Source organism: Rhinolophus sinicus, linkage group LG06 (genome assembly GCF_036562045.2).
Source record: "Rhinolophus sinicus isolate RSC01 linkage group LG06, ASM3656204v1, whole genome shotgun sequence".
Lineage (NCBI taxonomy): Eukaryota > Metazoa > Chordata > Mammalia > Chiroptera > Rhinolophidae > Rhinolophus > Rhinolophus sinicus.
Window position 1 is genome coordinate 127,938,417 of NC_133756.1, and position 19,944 is coordinate 127,958,360.

The 19,944-nt window shown below is 43.2% G+C and overlaps 1 protein-coding gene across 8 annotated transcripts in view; it reads left to right on the forward strand.

Annotated features, from left to right (window-relative positions):
- The window catches only part of TEAD1 (TEA domain transcription factor 1), a 254,546-nt gene that overhangs the window by 52,591 nt on the left and 182,011 nt on the right, over positions 1 to 19,944 (forward strand). Inside the window, exon 1 of one of the 8 annotated variants that reach the window (XM_019729387.2) lies at positions 11,562 to 11,679. The exons of the other annotated variants lie outside the window; for them this stretch is intronic. The gene's annotated coding sequence lies outside the window, so the exon portion shown is untranslated. Of the gene's footprint in view, positions 1 to 11,561; positions 11,680 to 19,944 lie in introns of those variants that run through there. 8 annotated transcript variants of the gene reach the window in all.

The window sequence follows — 19,944 nt, forward strand, 5'->3', positions numbered from 1 at the left end:
TGTTGTAAAGTGGGATAGAAGTGATCACCTCTCTTCCTTTGAAGGTACAATTTATCAATGATTACTCTTAACCTCTCTATAAATCTGTGTATGACTATTCACTGTTGTATTCCAAGTTTCAGATGCAGGTATAATCCACAAAGCTTATTGAATGGTGCTTGAACATATTAATTACATTTAGAATTTTTATCAAATTGATGGTCATATGGAATGTAATGGGTTCCAGCTAGAACCTTAATTTTTTATTCTTATCCATTCACAAAGAAATATCATAGGTAAAACAGGAGAAAAAAAAGATTGTTTCTTTGAGATAGAAAAATGGGCCTTGCTTCTCTTTTAAATCAATTGTTATGCATGAAAATATGTTTTCTTTTAAAATTTTACTTATAATTCCTTTATACCATCTATTTTTGAAAAGTGCCTTTTAAAACAGTTGGACAGAATTCTTGGTCAAGATGGCAGATTAGGTACATGCTCTGCTGGCCTCTTCTCATGAACACATACAGAAGAAGCCACCTCAAGATTGTTAGGAGGGGCAGAAACACGGAATGGGCTGGTCCCACACTTGTGTACGACCATTAAAAATCAGGAGGGATATCACGCCTCCTAAGGTCCTCCCCAGAGGAGTGAGGGGTCCTAGCCCCACACCAGGCTCCCCAGCCAAGGGTTGGAGTGCTGGGGAGAGAAGTCCCCATACCTTCTGCCTATGAAAATCTGCAGAGATCATGGCTGAGAGAGATGGAGGGTGACTGGAGTCCTAGGCGCTCCTCTTAAAGGGCCTGCGCATGGGCTTACTCACTGATGGACTCACTTGCTCTGAGCTGCAACACTGGGGCAGCAGCTCGAAAGGCACCAGGGACTTACAGGGAGGAACTGTTGTCTGGCTGCAGAGTGAGTGCTGGAGGGGAAGCTTTCTTCTACCGTGTTTCCTTGAAAATAAGACCTAACCAGACAATCAGCTCTAATCGTGTTTTGGAGCAAAAATTAATATAAGACCCGGTCTTATTTTACTATAAGATTGGGTCTCATTTTTAGGGAAACACGGTAGACAGAAGTGCTGGCAGGATACATTGGTTCTTTGTTGAATTGAGCCCTCTCTCCTCCCAACGTGCAGATGGCTGTGCCTCCATATCTGAGCCTCCATTGACCTCACTAACACCCTTTGTTCGCCTTGCCCTGGTGATTCCCTGAGACCCCACTCCACACAACTTGTGGGCCCACCCAAGTCACTTCCAGTGGTTTTTCCATACAAATGGCCTGTTTTGGCTCATGCTGTGGACTTTCCTAAAATTTCTCAAAGGTTCACAAAACTCCAAAAAAGCAGCATCTGGCATTGGCCTGTCTCATAACTCTTATGGAGCAGCCCCTAGCCCTACACTAGCGACAGCCAGCCTCAGGTTGTGGTTTGGCCTCTTGAGGCACCTCCAGCCCCATTGCAGGTGTTACCAATCTACAAATTGCTTTGTGGCTCATGCCATGTGGTGCTGGGCAGGGTACAGGCTGTAGCTGAACTTGGCCTGAAGCAGGGCCCTTCCCGGTAGGCCCTGGGGCTGGCACACCCAGTGGCCAGCTTTGGACTGAGCCAGAGCATCACCCGGCCACCCCCAAAGACGACACACCCAGAGGACAGACTGGGCAGGCACCAGAGCCCTGCTAAAGCAAATCCTGCTCCACAGGTCAGCCCATACACAACAGCTCCTCCACTGTAGTCATGGCCAATCCTCACAACCAATGAGCCCGAGGGTCAATTCCTCCCGGTGATGTGCAGATAGCAGCCAAGGCTCAACTAAAATAGGAGGGCAAACACAACCCACACAAGGGACACACCTGGAACACCTGGCTCAGGTGACCAGGAAGACTGTGCCACTGAGCCCCACAGGACACCTACTACATAAGGACACTCTACCACGACAGAGAGACATGGCAGCCTTACCTAATACACAGAAACAAACACAGGAAGGCAGCCAAAATAGGGAGGCAAAGAGACATTTCCCAAATAAAAGAATAATAAAGCTCCAGAAAAAGAACGAAACAAAATGGAGACAAACAACCTACCAGACACAGAATTCCAAACACTGGTTACAATGATGCTCAATGGTCTCAGGGAGAATTTCAACAAAGAGATAGGGAACATGAAAATGGAGATAGAAAACATAAAAGAGAACCAGTCAGAAATAAAGAATACAATAACTGAAATGAAGACTACATTAGAGGGAATCCACAGTAGATTAGATGAAGCAGAGGATCGAATCAGTGATTTAGAAGTTAACATTGCAGAAAACACCCTGTCAGAACAGCAAAAAGAATCCAAAAAAAATGAGGATAGTTTAAGGGGCGTCTGGGGCAATATCAAGCGTACCAACATTTGCATAATAGGAGTACACGAAGAAGAGAGTGAGGAATTGAAAACCTATTTGAAGAAATAATGACTGAAAACTTCCCTAATCTGGTGAAGGAAACAGACATACAAGCCCAGAAACACAGAGCATCCCAAACAAAATGAACCCAAAGACGCCCACACCAAGACACATTATAATTAAAATGCTAAAGATTAGAGACAAAGACAGAATCTTAAAAGCAGCAAGAGAAAAACAGTTAGTTACCTACAAGGGAGCTCCCATAAGACTGCCAGCTGATTTCTCAACAGACACTTTGCAGGTCAGAAGGGATTTGCAGGAAATATTCAAAGTGATGAAAAAAAGGACCTACAACCAAGATTACCCAGCAAAGCTATCATTTAGAATTGAAGAACAAATAAAGAACTTCCCAGACAAGAAAAAACTAAAGAAGTTCATCACCACCAAACTAGTATTACAAGGAATCTTAGAGGGACTTCTTTAAAAAGGAAAAAAAGAAAGAAAAAATATTAAAAATATGAATAATAAAATGGCAACAACTACGTATTCATCAACAATTATTTTAGATGTAAATGGATTAAATGCTCCAATCAAAAGATAGGGGGGGCTGAATGGATAAGTAAACAAAACCCTCCTTACATGTGCTCCCTACAAAAGACTGACTTTAGATCAAAAGACACATGTAGATTGGAAGTAAAGAGATGGAAAAAGATGTTTCATGAAAATGAAAAAAATAAATAATGCTGGTGTAGGTATACTTATACCAGACAAAATAGACTTTAAAAGAAAGGCTATAACAAGACACAAAAAAGGACCGAGTAATTCCACTTCTGGGTATTTATCTGAACAAACCCAAAACTACTTCAAGGGGATATATGTTAATTGCAGCATTGCTTACATGGGCAAGACGTGGAGGCAGACTGGTTGTGTGTCGATGGAAGAATGGATAAAGAGGAGGTGGTATATATACACAATGGAATATTGCTGAGCCAGGGAAGGGAATGGGTTCTTGCCATCTGCGGCAGCATGGGTGGACCTAGAGAGTGTTGTGTTGAGTGGAGTATATCAGACAGTGAAAGACAGATGCAATGTGATTTTGCCTATACGTGGAATCTAAAGAACAAAAGAAACAAACAGAAACAAACTCACAGATCCAGAGAACATTTTCATAGTTGCCAGAAGGGAGGGGGCTTGAGGTGGTGGGTGAAAAGGGGGAAAGATTAAGAAGTACAAATTGATAGTTACAAAATAGTCATGTGGATGTAAAGTAAAGCATAGGGAATATAGTCAATGTGGTAATAATTATATGTATTGCCAGGTGGGTACTAGGCTAGTCAGGCGGACCACTTCTTAAATTATATAAATGTATAACCACTATGCTGTACACCTGAAATTAATATAAAATAATATTGAATGTCAATTGTAATCGAAAAATTTTAAAAGGGGAAAAAGGGTGAAGGGGAATAAGAGGTTCAAATTTCCAGGAATAAAACAAATCATGGGGATGTAATGTACAGCATAGAGAATATAGTCAATAATATTGTGATAGTGTGATAATGGTGTCACATGGTTGCTGGACTTGTGATCACTTCTTTAGGTATATAAATGTTGAATAACTGATGTACATCTTGAGCTAATATAATACTGTATACTAGCTATATTTCAATAAAAATCTTTAGAAAAATAAAACAGTTGGATACATTTAAAATCATCATTTTATTCTGTCAGAAATAGTCTGCTTCTTTAGGTTCAAAAATGCTGTCAGTACATAGATACAGATATAGATAGAGATATACAGATCTATATATCTATGAAGATAGATATATCTAGATAGATAGATAGATAGATAGATAGATAGATAGATAGATAGATAAGATAGAATCCAGAAATCTACTTGTTTTGGTAGACAGCTGAATGGAGTAAAACTAGAAACTTACATTTGAAAGCTACTTACAAGTCCTTTTTTAGCTCCCTTGTTTATAGATGAGGAAACTGAGACCCAAGTTTCTTAATGTTACAGGATATTTGTGTCTTATCTTACCCAGCAGAAGTTAAGCTCTTCAGAGTCAGATTATGAGTTGACACATCTCTGCCTTCGCAATTCACATAATAAGGATGGTTTGATTAAATAAACGAATGACGAAGCAAAAAAAAAACCAAAAAACAAGTAATCATTATCTACATTTCAAAATGTCCTGAGTTTCATCTTCCCATCTCAGATCCTTAAACATCCTTTACCTGTGATATTTCTTTGTGAATGGGTGAGAATTAAAACCTAAGCATCGTGCAAAGACTTTGCTTGTGTCTTGAGGGGGCCCAGACATCTCACGAGCAGATGCATCTCCCATTTACAGTGTCATTTCAGCATTACCTGTTTGGAGCTGTGAGGAACTCAAATGTGTGAATGTTCCACGTTGGGTTTCCCCTGCAGCTAAACTTAAGTCATGCTAGAAGTCATCTGTGCTTTCAGTTGGGGTGCTGTATACTCTGGTAGCTTGCTGCACTGTCGGGTTCAAGTATGGATGAGCCTAGCCTTTGCTTGCCTCTTAGCATCACTCTTATAGTTTGTTCAGTAACTGGGGGGAGTGAGGGGGGGTGATGGCATAGCAGAATAGCAATGCATCAATTTGTTCTCCTGTGTGAAACCTACACCAAGAGTAGACTTGGAGGTGTGTATAGCAGAACAGTTTTAGGGGGTAATTAAGTAATTTATATGACAGAAACAAGCACAAGAAGAAATGCTGTACATGTACCAGCAGCTTTAAAAAACGGAAAATGGGCTAGGCAAAGAACAGCGATTAGTGTCCCTGACTTCTGAGCTGACCCCTCAGTATCGATAAAGATTCAATAGCCTTAAAGAATGTTCTCTAATTTTAGCCCAAAGAATAGGTGCTTGACAAATCGATCAAGCTTGCAACTTTAACTTTTGTTCCTGCAAAGAAGAAAATACTCCCTTGATCTCAAGAAAATTTGAAGCGATGATGTGTCTAAGCTACTGCACCGAGCCTGGCGCCTGAGTCTCAGCCTGGAGTATCAGAAGATGGGCCTGGAGCTTTAACGCTCATGGGGTGTAGATTGTGGAAATCACCTTGCTCACAAATCCCCGTTTTCTAATAGAAGTGGCAGCAGCGGGAACCTGTCTGGGAATCCTCTGCGGTTGGATCCTTTCCCTTTCAGTTTCAGGTTAGAAAATCGTAGGGTTTTCTGTGTTAACTTGCCTTGTTAACCACCCCTGAAGACAACCCTGCGTGCAAGCTCTGAAAAACGCAATAGTATTCTAGCCCCCCCTTTTTCTGGCATTTAGTTAATTAATTCCATACTTACTGAAGGTGATGTGTGTGAAGCCTGGCCCTGAGGACACACCCAAGTAAGATAAAGGTGCTGCCTTCATGGAGCTTGACACTGGAGAGACAGACGTGTTTCTGGGACAATGCGTGATGCTGTGGGAGCATGCTGCAGGTTCCCTCCCCTCCCCCCTCACCAGGCAGGACTTGGGTATCCGGGAAGGCTCCCTGGAGGAGAGGGGGAAAAGTCGTGGAAAGATGCAGGCGACATCTCTGTGTATGTGTGAAGCGTCTTTGGGAGGGTGAGTGCTCCAGCACTGAGAGCTGTTTGGGTTTCCCTAGAGATATATACTTTGAATTGGTCTGATTGCTTTTAGGTCCCACTTTATCCATCTATTTATAACTTTAATAGTGGTAAAAATGTACATACATGAATTTACCATCTGAACCATTTTAAGTGTATAGTTCAGTGGCATTAAGTACAGTCACACTGTTTTGCTACCATTACCACCATCCACCTCCAGAACTGTTTTTATCTTGAAAACTTGAGTCTCTGTGCCCATTAAACAATAACTTCCCGGTCCTTTCTCCCCTCAGCTCCAGGCAACCACCATTCTACTTTTTGTCTTGATGAGTTTGACGACTCTAGGGATCTCATATAAGTGGAATTATATCGTCATTTGTCTTTTTGTGAGTTATTTCACTTAGCATAATGACTTCAGGGTTCATCCGTATTGTAACATGGGTCAGAATTCCCTTCCTTTTTTAAGGCTGAAGACTCGTCAACGTCCCATTTTATTTTATCTCCAAGCATGTGTGAAATACTCACCAACCAAAACATTAGTGTCTCTGGTTTCTTTCCTGAAGTCACTCATGCAGGTGTCCATCCCTCGCTCCCTCCCTTATTGATTACATGTTCCCTGCCAGACACCGGGCTAGTCACTGGAGATACAAAGACTACCTCCATCTCCCCACCCCAAACCTGTGGTCTATGAGACTCAGACGATTACTAAACAATATCGGTGAAACAGTAGTTGTATGTTTTCAGTTCTGTGAGACTTAAGAAGAAACAAAACAGATGCTTCCTGGGAGAGCCAGGAAGGTTTTGCTCGAGAGGTAGCCATTGTATTGGCCTCTGAAGTATGTCGGGGTGTGTCATAGGTGACTAAGGGGAGGAAGGGCATTTCAGAAAAGAGGAACAGCGCAGCAGGAGACGTGTCTATCGAATAGGCATTTTAGTTTGTAGTTAAATAGACTGTCTGCGTTCAGATCCTGGCTTTGCCACCTATTGGAGTGATGTGGGGCAATTAATGTTCTCTCTCTGTGTCTTAGTATCTTCATTTCTACTTTTCTCATAGGATTGTTATGAGGATGAAATGAATCACATATAAAGTGCTTAGAAGAGGGCCAGGTACAGAATATAAACTCTAAGTGTTAGCTACTATTGCTGCTGCTGTAGTGTTTACGGAGACATCAAATCCTTAGGTCTAGAATAAGGTACAGTCTGTGCTGTGTGCATGAATCCTGGTGATAAAGCAGATTCAAAAATCTATGGATATCTGACCTCTAAGCTTTCTTTTTGTATTCAAGTGCTCGATGGAATACCTCAACTTGTATGTGATGTTTACGTAAACTTTCTTTAAAACATTTTTGGAATCATTTGTTAAATAGAACATTAAAAAAGTATAAGACAAAAAAACCCTATAATGTTACCCTCCTAACAGGCAACTACATGTTTCCTTTTTATTTTCACTTTATTTCTGTAGATACATGCATAAAACTAAAGTTGTAATTACATACATACACACATACACACATATATATATATATATATACACAATTTTTATATATACATATTTTATAATATATACACAGAATGTTGTGTTTGCTTTTTTTAAAATTTCATTTTCAGTTTTGTTTTTTTGTGCTTTTTTTTTAAAGATTTTATTGGGGAAGGAGAACAGGACTTTATTGGGGAACAGTGTGTACTTCCAGGACTTTTTTTTTTTTCCAATTCAAGTTGATATCCTTCCAATAGTAGTTGTGGAGGGTGCAGCTCAGATCCAGGTCCAGTTGCTGTTGTTAGTTGCAGGGGGCACAGCCCACCATCCCTTGCAGGAGTCGAAACCGGCAACCTTGTGGTTGAGAGGACGTGCTCCAACCAACGGAGCCATCTGGGAGCTCAGCGGCAGCTCAGCTCAAGGTACTGTGTTCAATCTTAGTTGGGGGGCGGAGCCCACCATCTCTTGCGGGACTCGAGGAGTTGAACCGGCAACCTTGTAGTTGAGAGCCCACTGGCCCATGTGGGAATCGAGATGGCAGCCTTCGGAGTTAGGAGCATGGAGCTCTAACCGCCTGAGCCACCGGGCTGGCCCCGTGTTTTGCTTTTTTAAATTGATACTCTTTGAGAAACATCTTCTGTTCTGTTTCAGCCTGTTCTTTTACATTTTTCTTGTGAATGGATGCACCGTTTTCCTTTGCATTCATGTACTGTGATTTTCCTGGTCATTCTGCTATTCATAGTGTTACAGATGATTCTGTAATGTATACCTTTTGTGCTCCGACTGTTTTTCTTCCATGGAATTTTCTTTTTGATAAATTTGTGGTTTGAGGGGATTCCTAGGTCAAAGGATCTAACCCTTCTGAGGCTCCTAAAAAGTCTAAGCGTTTGCTTCTTCATATCCATAACACCACTGGCATGTTCCCTGTGTCACATTCACTACTGAGGTTGTTAATTGTCCTTAAAGGGTTGCTGATTAGGTTTAAAATAACACCTTAAACTTGCTTGCATTTCCCATTCTTTTCCCCTCCTAGTGAAGATGCATATTATCATATGCTTATTCTCTTGTGTGGCTTGTCCATTCTTCTCCTTTTCTCATTGTGTTCTTGGTATTTTCTAATATGAATTTGAACAGTTTATCATAAATGTTAGCTCTGTGTTGGAAAAAAATCCAGGTGCAGGAAATTTGAAAAATGAAGGACAAAACCTCCCTGCCTTGCAGTAGCGAGGCTTTCATCCTTGCCTCTGTGTTTCTGGAGAGGGAGCAGGAAGCACTAGTGCTTGCCATGTGCCGTCTCTGCTGGGATCACGGTGGCCAGAGTCTGGACGCTCCAGTGGCTTTGCTTTTCAGCTGCCTTTTATTATGAGCAGAAGAATAGAGTGGCTGTGCATTATCTCAGCTCTACCAGCGTGTTCATTTCATTCACATGGTCTCTCCTACTCCTCGTGTCCCATAAGCACCTAGGGCAAAGCTAGCACACAGTAGGCAATTTGTTTTCATCTGTCATAGATCAGAGGTTGGAGTGGACTTTCCCTGAAATCTTTCTCCCCACTCCAGTTCCTTCTACAGCATCCCTGTGAAGCCATCTCTCAGCTCTTCTGTAATTACCTCCAGTGATGAGAGGTTCACTATCTTGCAAAGACAGACCTTTGGCTCAAAGTGAGATGGATCTGGGTTTGAATTTGATTTGACAAGTGGGCAAATGTCTTAATGTCTCTAAACTTCTTTTTCTTCATTATCTGAATAATGGATATAGTAATATCACATCTCTACCTTCATACAGTTGTGATGAGGATTCAAAGAAATAATGAGAGTAGATTCCTGACCCCTGTGCCTCACACACAGTAGTGCTGAGTAAATATTAGCCGTGAATATTATTTCCAGTTGCTCCTACAAGGTATTTTCTTAAACTTTTGCCATTATATTTGATTTTGTGAGCCAAAAATATTTTTGTGTCCATCAATTAGGATTTTGCTGATTTGGCAGAGAAGCCACAGCTCATCCTTTAGCTCCCATGGTGACTTGGAATTGGAAGTGCATTCTTCTTTAGTAGAGATGTGGTGGGCATTGTCTTCGACTTGATTCCAGCTGGCCCTTCATCCCAGCTGCTGGACTGGACAGCAATGGGTCCGGGCTAGCAGCACTTTGTTGGTTTTCAAAGGCTGATTTGACAGGCGCCTGGTTGGTCTTTCTTCCCTTTCCTGGCTTGTGTTCCAGCCTGGCTTCCCCAGTAGAGCGTGGACACAAATATTTAGAGGAAACAGAACTCTGTTCCACTTTCTAGTTACCTGTTCCCTCCCCCAGAAAATAGTTTAGCTTAGCAAAGAGAGCTAAGGTAGAGATCATGCCTCCAAGTACATAGCAACATGCTCAGCCCCCCGATACTGCTTTTGTCGGTATAATAGATGTCTGGGCGTAGGATAGGCGCTACTTGATGCTCCTACTTCTTCCCTAGATTTTAGCATTTCAGCATTTTTGCTTTAGCTTTTTAAGAATACACTTGATGATTTGAGGGGTCCTCAAAGTCTCATGGGATTGAAGCAGATAGCTCTTATCCTGGGGGAATCGCTATCACTGCTTTTAGTACGAGGTCCATGACTCTTACGATGATGGCATTCATCTTTGCCTAATCCACCTCCCTGTGCTTTGTAGAGAATAACTTAGTGGGAGACGCCCCCTGTTCGGTATCTTGGCAAGTAAGTGCTTCCTGTTCATTGTCTACTTTCGTTTTTTTAAAAAAATACGAGGGAGTTTAATGAATTTAAGAAACAACGCTGAAGTGATGATTATTGAGATTTTAAACGGTGGTGTCTGCAGAGCTGGTTGGAGAGGAGGGTTAACAAAATTTAAAAAGCAAGTCTTGAGTTATAGATCTATGAACAGGGGTGGTTTTAAAATAATGAACGAACAGAACGAATGTTGACACAGCGGAAAGCACTGGAGGCACTTACCTGTACTTGTTGGATAGTGAGGAGCCGTGGGGATGGGCATTCAGCGGGCTTGGGCCACTGACTCTTCACCAGCGTGTGTGGAAGTATTTCACTATTGTAAACAAGCAGTCTGGCCGCACCAGTGAGGTGTTGGCGGAGGCCGGGGTGGGGGTGGGGGTGGGGGGCGCAGCATCTGAGTTACCTTTGACAGGTGTTCAGAGGTGTTAGGTCGATGCCTTTATCTCACTGCCAGGGGGACCTTTGAGTGCTGGGCCTGATGGTCTCCCTGTAGGTGCTTGGAAAGTGTCACATTCGAATTGAGGATTGTCTGCTTGGAAAGTACTGAGACACTTTTCTTTATTCAAGAAACACCTGCAGTGTGACAGGCCCAGTTCTTATCTTCATGGGTTCCCCAGTCTGCATGAGTGGCCTCACATTTTTCCTGCCCTTGGACTCTAGGACTCTGTCCTTAGGAAATGATGACAATGGTGTTTCCCCTACCCTTAGCGAAAAGTTGGGCAAAATCTAAATGTCGGACGATGGGGAAGCAGCCACATAATGGTATATTCACAACACAGAATACTCTACCTCTTAAAAATCACAAATACAAAGACTATTTCAGAACTCATGAAAATGCTGAATGTGAAATGTTAGGTGGGCAATAAAAGGACCCAAAACTAAAGGAAATAAGAATACGTTCGTGCAAGAAAATATATCAAAATGCATTGTTAACACTGACTACTGTTTGAAGGACTGGGGGAAAGTTTATTTTTCTCCTCTGTAGGTTTTCTATATGCCCCACTTTTGGGATCATCTATGAGTATTAACTTTATAATTAGAAGTGTTCCATAAATATTGTATTTTAAAAGTCCAGTTTAAACTTTTAAAAATTACTGTATAATCAGTAGCCCAGTATGTAGAATTTAAACTTGGAGAAACACATTCGGGAGTTGTGTTTGTCACCTGTGAAGGAAGCTGCTGACTTGGTGGGATAAAAATATGAGCCTGGCTCAGCCTCCTCGTGCTAGTGAGCCTGCCTGGTGAGCCGGCCTCTCGAGGCTCCCAGGCGGCTGGGGTTCCGAGAGGCCCTAATGGGCTTGCTGAAAGGCTCCGCTTGGCTTCTTATTAATGTCCCTCCCTGAGCCGGGCTCTGCTCTGCTGGCTAACCTTGTCAGAAGGTTACCGGTGGCTCTTCAGGGCTCAGCTAATTTTAAACCTGGTCAGCCAGCGCAGTGGCGTGGCAATGCGCTGTGGAGTCACGAACGGCTCCCTGGGAGACACGGCTGGGGAAAGATGAGCTGAGTCTCCGGTGTTTTCTCATCCTCCTGTAAGTGACCAGGCACGCTGACCAAGCAAAGAGAACTGGGATAATAATGAGAGCTTTTATGGTAAAAATTAGGGTTCTTAAAGATCTTTTAGCAATGGCAATGCTGATTGATAATTGCACGGTGTGATGTGTCCCGCATGAACTGTGTGAATTCTGACCGCAGGACGAGAAGTGAGGTGGATGAGATCCTTTCTTCCGGGAACTAGACTCGTTTCTGGTTTTTAAGGCCAGAATGGAACTGCCGTTCATTTCACTGTTTATATGGTTTTCTTCTAAAGGTACAGAACTCAAATTTTGCTGGTAGTTAAGTTCTTTCTCTGAAGTTTTTATTGATTTGATTGGGAGAGGGTTATTTCTTAAATATTCAACCAACCAACAAACAAAAAAACCCCACAGAATCTGCCTGTCTGCATGTCTACCAGCTGCTGGTCTGGCTGCCACTAAAAATTGTCATTTTGAACCCCACCCCATCCCCTACCCCTGCTTTCTGGAGCATTTGCAATCGAGTCCTGTTCAGAACTCTGCTGTACCTTAAAATACTCATAGTTCTGATGTTTAAATGGAAACCTAAATCAGTAACTACAAAATAATGTGACAGTGGGGCGCCTTTCCCTATCAGAATGAACTGTTTTAAAATAACGTAGAGAACCCATTTTTGGGGTTTGGAATTTTTTTTTAATCTTCGTCCTTTTCAACACCTTCCGGCTGGGAATGAATCTACTGCGCCTGTTCGAGTTGAGCTCTGCCCTTCCCTGCCAGGGCGCTCCCAGCAAGTCTCCCACTTGAGGGATTACGATGGGAAACTTCATCCACCAGGTGTATGGTCTGGTTTTGGGGTTTACCTGCCCAGCCGAAGCATGGCATCGTTTTTTGTAACTGGGTCTTTACCCACCCTCTTATAAAACAGTCGCTAGAAGCGAATTAAAGGGGCACAGTATATGGAGTAAACCCAGATGAAAGAACAGGGGATGGAGAATCAGTAACCTGCTAACTGGCTCCGGTGATTGAAGTTAACTTTATTTGAAGTGCCCAGGCTGGGTCAGACCACATCAAGCCAGCAGGGTTCCTGCAAAAGGGCAGCACGGGAGTGAACTTTGATTTCATTTTAGGAAAACAAAAATGCATAAATGCTTTTTACTAGCCTTTTTCCTTAAAGGTCTGCCCCTCCTTCAACAGACCTAATTAGCTCTGTCATGTTTGGATTTAGTTTTGAAAAAATTAAAGCTGAGTAATATCAGGAATTTGTTGAATGGGAATACTTGTCAAAACCTTCACTGACCCAAATCTGACTTTTATAGAGAGCATTAAATAAGCAAACTTACCCAAAAAAAACCCATCCCCCACTTGCCCTAAAATAACATTTTTTAAAGCACATTCAAAGTTAAGTATAATATAAATATAAGCTGCTCTGGACTGGATACTAAATGAATGAGTTATTATAGGGGCTGTAGTAATGATGTTGAGTGTAGTTATAAATTTAAAGTACATTACTTAAAACCCAGTTTCTCTGTTTCTCAAACTCAAATGTCTACTTCTTTTCTTCTCCTGGGCTTCTTTATTTTTCACCTCTTTCTTCCTGCACTTGGCCTGCAGGCCTGCGTGGTGTAGTGTAGGTCCTCTGTTATTTTTGTGGTAACCTGACACATCTCCTGACTGTGCCCCTGAACCCCCTGGGGGGTGAACTGGCTGTGAGCTGAAAAGGCAGGCTCCTGCTCCTGCTGCCTGCCTATCTCCCAGGTGGAGCAGCAGGGCTGGGATGCCACAGACTGGGGGGTGGTGTGTATCATGAGGAAGACCTCCGATTGTGCCTCAGGAGGCGACAGGCCCTGCATTGAGGTGGTGGCCGGAAGAGTTTATGTTGAGCCTGGAGGCCTGCTAGTTAGGGTTTTGCAGACAGGAGGAAGATTTCCAAGCCAGTGGGTTTTTTAATTTGTTCTTGAGTATGCCTCAGGCTGTCTTTGTGATTCCTTAGACAAGGATGAATTTCTTAATAGTCATAAAAATTGTATTAATATTTTATGTTAAACTGAATTGAACAATTTATTGAGCCAGAGTGGGGATGAGGTACAGAAATAAATGGGACAGAGTCCCTGCCTCTGAAAATTTGCAGAATAGCAGGAAAGACAGATACATTAGCGGTAATTATTAATTAGTTATATACATTTGTTTAACAGTTATTTGAGAACCTGTGTCAGGCACAGTTCCAAGACATACGTGCGTATACACATGCCTTCTAATATGCAAGCTGCAGATAAGTAATGTATGTAATAACGCCCGTGACTTTGAGAAACTGTACTTTTGCATGGATCATCATCTCATTTAATTTTTGCACCAGGTAAAATGATTAATTCCCATTTTGCACAGAAAAAAACAAAAACAAAAGAAAATCCTGAGACACAGCTAATAAGTGGAGAACTCAAAATTCAAACTCTTTGGGATTCCAAAACCCTACATATGTTTTATATATGTGTGTATTGAACTGCTTTTCCATATAGACTCTCCAGATGCACGGCGTGGTCCCTGCAACTCTAGGCATATCCATGAAGGAAAACATCGAGCAAACATCAGTTGCGTTCCAACAACTTGTCTGGTATTGAGAAATGTTCAATGTAGGAATGCCAAGGAACTTGCTGATTAGCTGGAAGACAGTATCTTTTCTTTTTTCTTTTTCTTTTTTTAAAGATTTTGTTGGGGAAGGGGAACAGGACTTCATTGGCGGGACTTTATTGGGGAACAGTGTGTATTTCCAGGATTTTTTCCAATTCAAGTTGTTGTCCTTTCAGTCTTAGTTGTGGAGGGCACAGCTCAGCTCCAGGTCCAGTTGCTATTGTTAGTTGTAGGGGTGCAGCCCACCATCCATTGTGGGAGTCGAACCAGCAACCTTGTGGTTGAGAGGACGTGCTCCAACCAGCTGAACCATCCGGGAGCTCAGTGGCAGCTCAGCTCAAGGTGCCATGTTCAATCCTAGTTGCAGGGAGCAGAACCCACCATCCCTAGTGGGAATTGAACCGGCAACCTTGTGGTTGAGAGCCCACTGGCCAATGTGGGAATCGAACCGGAAGCCCTCGGCGTTAGGAGCACGGAGCTCCAACCACCTGAGCCACTGGGCCAGCCCCGAGACAGTATCTTAAGAGAAATCATGATGAAGTGTACCAAGTATGGTATTGGAAGTTTGTTTGAGGTGCGTGGGGACACACAAATGACTTTCTGAGCGGAGAAATGACTAAGGCTTCCCAGAGGAGAGGTAGGTGGCTTTGCTTTCGTTTTGAAAGGAACCATAGACATTCATTAGGTGGAGTAACTGGGGAGAGAAGCATCTGACCCAGGTGGCTGAAGGCATGAAGCAGGCAGCCTGCTGTGTCTGGGCACCTTGGACTGCTGGTCTGGCCGGAAGGTCAGGGACTGGACAGGCACTGAGAAGCAGGCTAGGATCAGGCAGTTAGGGCTTTGGGACCCTATTATGCAGTTGGGTCCTGGAGGGGATGGGGATCTGCCGAAAGATCTCAAATGAGTGTATGATAAAAGTTATATTTGCATTTTAGGAAAAGCCTGGGAGAGTCTTGCTACAAATACATCTCCTAAGGATGCTGATTTAGTATTTCTGGCATTCAAGGTGGGATCTTTCTTTTTAAGAAGTCACGTATGTCATCCCGATGTATATCCAAACTTGGGAACCTGGCAGAACCAGGTTGTTGGCAGCAGTGGGCATGTGGGGGCATACGTGACAGCCCAGCTCACAGAGAGGGGAGCTTCTGCCTGTAAGAGAGAAGCAGAGTTAGTGGGGTGGAGAGGTGTGGAGGGGATACAGTTGAGAGGTGAGGGATGAGTGGGTATTCTTAGTGATGAGTTGCCTCAGAAACGATGGGAGAAGCCTAGGATGATGGGCCAACTTTGGGTGCTACTCCAGCCAGGTTCTCTAATGGGCCCCTGAATTTGCATCCGTCTTTGTGTAAGACCTGTTTTGTAGCTGCTCCATCATTGTGTCATCATTAAATGGCAGATTATGTTTCTCACTTGAAGGGTGGGGACTCAGTTGTATCAGTGAACCCTGGGAACCAGTGGACGTTTGTGAACACACAACGTCATGTAGTTTTGGTTAGTTGGTACATTTGCTCATGGGGGCATTAGGTACTGTTTCCACTCTGGCCATTCACAGATGTGGGTGTCTCCGTGTGAGCGTAAACATTCTAGTCCCCAGGCTAGGTGTAGGGATGACCGCACAGCCCTCTTTAGGGACCGGGGAAATAATGTAGAGTGCTTGAAGGCAAAGTCTGATGAGTGTTTACTGGAAGAGCTGTGTGCCTTGGTACCTAACAGTTAATCCTGTGGCTCTGGGCTGTTTAAACAAGCACACCTTTATAAACTGTCATTATGTTATGGTGCATTAAAACGCCTTTATAAATTGGAAATGCTTAAGGGATGTGCCACATTATAACACTTGAATTTGTCTAGAGAACTGTTCTGGCCTTGGGCCACACTGAAAATGCTTTTGATTAAAAAATTCTGATTCCAACTTTATGAAATTACTTGTTCTTCACCCCCTAATTCCCTGTTGCCTTTGTATGAAACAGTCCAAACCTTTTGTCACAGTGTGTGAGGCCCCTTGCCATCTCACTGAGCTCACTTTCCCAGCCTCTGCCCCAACCATTCTGCTTTCTCACTTTGCCCTTTCTTCACCACTTCTCCTCCATGGACATCTTTTCTGAACAGGCCTCCCTGTGCTTTTCTGGTAATTAGCCCAGTGAGTCCTACTCCGGCTTTAAGACCAGCCTAAACGTCACCTCCCTGAGGCGCTTGTTGACCCGAGACACAGCATCTACTCCTATTTCTGTGTTCCAACGGCACTTTGTTTATTCCTCCTTTGACATCTTATATTCATTTAGTTGTTCATTTATTCACCCATGGACTCATTATTTTAGGCATCTATTCAAGCATTATTTTGGGGGAGCATTTCCGATGACATCCTGTTAAGCACCCAGGATCGAAAACTGATTAAAGGCACGGATCTCACAAACCCACGAGGGTGATAGACACGTAAACAAATCATTCCTATGTGGTGAGTGAGCAAAGGTGCTACGTGCAGAAGTTCTGAGGAGGGAGAGGGGGGAGGGCAGGCCAGGCCTCCCTCCCAAGGGGCTTGAAGTCTTGAAGGATAACTTACTTATCTGTCTCCTTGCTGGAAGGGTGCTTCTTGAGGGCAGGGAGGGTAACCCATTTATTTCATAGCTCTAGTGCCTGGCACATGGTGGGGGGAGGGGGCATTATAAAACAGAAATAATTTCCCCATTCATATTTCTACCCTATCTTGTTTCAGAATGAACTTAAGGCAGCTTGCAAGGCTGTAAAATAGCATAAATTAAAAGTGGGGAAAAGAAGGAAAAAAAAGAAGGGACTAGAGGTAGGGACCTAGAGTGGGTTTAAGAATGAAACCAAACTTGCCGACCAAAATAGCCTCCGTGCTTTCTCTGAGGGGCCTGCCAGTGTGGCTCACTGCTCCTTGGCAGCCACTGAGGAAAGCCAAGGCCTAGACAACTAACCACAAGGTAAAAAACACACAGCATTTTGTTTATGATTGAACTTTCCTTTGGGGTCTTTGTGAAGAGAAACCTTAATGTTGCAATGGATACCCCACCATCCTTGTAGAAAATCCAGTGACTGACGGGATGTTTCTTAGTATGCTCATGCCCTCACATAAAAGCATAATTTAATAAAAGCAGTTATTCAGAGCTCCTGGAATAAACTTTCTCTAAGGCAACTGGAATCAGAAAGGTACTGGAACAAACAGGTTGGTTCTCTCTGTTGTTCTGTGTTGTCTCACTTTTGTCCTGTGTTAATGCTACATGCCCCTGTCTCGGTCCTACTGGTCACACAAGCTGTATGTCTGCTCCCAAGGAGTTTCATGATCATGTTTTGGGACTCAGAAAACAATCCCAGATGACTTGGGTAGTATGTCAGGGTCTGTATGTTTAGATCCATTAGACATGTGTATTTAAAAGGCAGATAGGCCCGACCCAATACCCTCACACAAAAGTGATACCCTGATTTCTGATGGTTGAGATGATGGAAAGGGACCAAGTGTGTTGTGATGAATTGTGTTCTCGGTCACCCTAAGTTGACAGGAAACAGGAGGTTTTTCCTTCTGGACTTGCTGGCGCGTAGATGTTGGATCCTCTGAGGCGAGTGCTGATGAGATAGATCGATGTGGATCAGTTGGTCTTTAGAGAGCATTTGTGCGTGTAGTGCAAGAACCAGAGCAGGACTTGGCCTTCACATTGCAGCACTTTCAAATACCATCTTGGGGCCAGTTTGCCTTACTAATTAGCGTATTAGCCAATCAGAAGTAAATTGTGGATTTGCCTGTTGCTTCTGTACCCCAGCGTGCTGTCTAGGGTAGACGGGGAATGGCCACGATGAGAGGAGCCTCCTAAGTCATAGAAGCTGGAGAAGGAGATCCAGGACCATTTCTTCATACTCATCAGCTCTAATCAGCAAAAATTAATATAAGACCCAGTCATATTTTACTATAATATAAAACCAGGTCTTATATTAATTTTTGCCCCAAAAGGCGCATTAGAGCTGATGGTCCTGCGAGGTCTTATTTTCGGGGAAATGCTGTACGCGGAGCGGAGAAGACCTTTTCTGATGCAGCAGAATTAGAATTCCGGATCAGCCAAAGGAGCTGCATCTGGGCAGATGAGCTGCTGGGACTCGAGTCAGTCCAGAGCCAACATATCATTAAGCTGGCCTGCAACAAGCTGTGAAACATTGAGTGAGTCTCCACTGTCCTCTTGTAAGAAGGATGACACCCCAGGCACCACCCATAGGCTTGCCACCCAGGGAACCAGCGTTCGGATTGTATGAGGCCCATTTGTAGGCATTCCTTCGGGCATGGGGCCGAGATGGACCTTCTTGAAATGCTTGTCGTAAGGATTGGCCAAATGCATTGTATGTATTTATCTTGCGTGTTGATATCATTTAAAATATGAACTGTCTACTTTTGATTTTGAATTTGTACTAATTATCATTTAAAATGCCAAGGCATCGTGATAATCTGGTGGTGACTCTTAGCAACTAAGAAAGTGATGGTATCCACAACGTAGTGACTAAAGAGTATCATTTTCTGGGTATTGGTTTTGTTTTATTTTGTTTTTAGTCAGCAATATGATTGGTGAGTCTTTGTCATGTATGTTCAATCTACAGAACCATTGGAATTGGGGGCGTTAATTGTGGGGCTTTCTTTGACTGTTATAGCTGGGAAAGGGCTTACACGTTTTCCTTTTGAAATGCTTACTGACAGCTATTTACTGCTAACTCTTGTGGCATTTTTTTTTTTTTTTCTCATAGAGCAGGAAAAAAACTTCGGTTTCCGGGTTTGAAATATATTTCCTGAGGTTAAATTGTCCAATTCCCAGGGGTCTGTGACTCAGGCTGCAAGTCATGTCATCCAACACATGCTTCCTGCATGAGTGTACTGTTAATGTCAGACCTTCACTTTGGAATGGTCAGATGGGACAGGATGTCTGGACCTGAGTCTAGGGCCATGTCCTTCTGATGCAGTCTACTCATGAAGGAGAGCGGTGATTAGCTTCACTGGTGGTGGTGATGGGGGAAAGGAAGAGGCACGGATTTCTGTTCTCAAAGGCTGACAGATTCATTAAGGGGATGGGGAAGGTGATTCCCCTAAAGGCTGGTAATACAGAGCTGCATAGCATGAAATCAATCAAAGCCTTTCTTGAGCTGTCACCTGGGCACGTACTTAGGGCTGAGAATTAATCAGGGAATCTCAGGAAGGCAATGCTAAGTCTTCTAATGGGGTGCCCAGCATCAGGGGCTTGGCTTGTTGATGGAGCCTGTTGATATGGAAGTGATTTTTGAAAATGAGAGGGACTAATTATCCATTCCTTCTTGCTGAAATTAGAGGGAACCTGTTGGCAATTGGAGTATATGACACCAAAGCTCACTGGCAGATGTGGCCTCAATTCTCTGTGTCAGAATTCCCTGAAAGTTCTGCTCTCTCTTTGACAGTGACTTACGTTCTACAGTTCCACCTCCCTGGAGGCTGCGTTCAAAATCAGGCTGCTGATCTTCACCTGTGTTTCTCAAGCCACTTGTTAGCAAGTTTGGCTAGTATCTGAAATGGTAGGAAAATAATAACTTGCCCCACTTTACATATGCAAAAGCGATTAACCATCATTAGTGCCTGACATTCCTCCCAACTACCCAGGGAGGTGAGTCAGTATCATCAGTATTCATTAGGAATTAATT